Genomic DNA, 1,206 nt, shown 5'->3' with positions numbered 1-1,206 from the left:
ATATTCCACTGTAAATCATTTATAGAACATGCTTTTTTTAATCTAATATAACTTCATTTTAAATGTATATAGTCAACTTATTTCTGCATTTTACGTGCACCACTGCAAAAGGTTTAATAACTCTTTCAAATCTTGTTTTGCTATTGGTTTAACTTCTGAATCAGCCGCTAAGCTCCATACAGAATCATCTTTTCTGAGTGGTGAGAAAGGACCCATGATTTAGACTTCTCTCTCTCATTCTTCATTCCTGTCTCTTCCCATCTGCACACTTCAACACAAAGAATGTCTTCCAGAACGAGATTTCTCTGGTTCGATGAAATGAGGCTGAATAAAGCGCCCATTCAACGGGGAGAGGGGATTTATTCAGTGGGAACAATCAGCTTACATTCACAGGACAAATGACTCTGCAGTGGACGCGGTATTTGTTGGGCTCCAGCCCAGACACCAGAGAGATGTCCAACATGACACAGCTAAAAAGCACATACTTGTCTACTGGCTATGAGAAAAGAGTCTTATCTACACGTTAACTTTGGTCTGAAGTAAAAGTTGTATTTCTCTGTAGTTCCTTCCCATGATGTTGTCAGACTCTTAGTGGAGTGATGGTGCAGAGTTGCCTCAAAGCATGCTGTTGCAGTTGCTGTCGTTCAAAACTGGACCAATTGTAAACATTGTTGTCTCCATCAGTCACTTAGACACTAAACATTTTGAATCCAGACTGCAAAATACCGACATTTCCATTTAAAAAGGAACAAATGGAAACAGGTATTGCATATTCATAATTATGACACTTTCAGTCGATGAAATCAGTCACACAGCTTCCTCTGTTGTTACGTTTGGTCATATCACAAGGTCAACATTATTCAGTTATTTGAAGGATCCACAGTCAGAGTGTGTACTGCTGCTGTGTGGTTGTGTAGCTGTTGTTGTGTGGTTGTGTAGCTGCTGCTGTGTGGTTGTGTAGCTGTTGTTGTGTGGTTGTGGTTGTGGTTGTTGTTGTTGACAGTTCTGGTTCTCCAGTTGGAGCTTAATGGGACTTGGCAGGCAGTGGTGATGACTGTGACCGGGACAGATTGTCCCATATGATTCATCAGCACAATCTTACTGCTGGTGTGTGTGTGTTCATGCATGTGTGTGTGTGTGTGGGGGTGAGAACTGTGTGTGTTTTGTCTGTGAGTGGGTGCATGGGAATGTATATGTGTGCATGTC

This window comes from Gymnodraco acuticeps, unplaced genomic scaffold (genome assembly GCF_902827175.1).
Source record: "Gymnodraco acuticeps unplaced genomic scaffold, fGymAcu1.1, whole genome shotgun sequence".
Lineage (NCBI taxonomy): Eukaryota > Metazoa > Chordata > Actinopteri > Perciformes > Bathydraconidae > Gymnodraco > Gymnodraco acuticeps.
The sequence above is the reverse complement of the archived record's forward strand: the minus strand, read 5'-3'. Positions refer to the sequence as shown.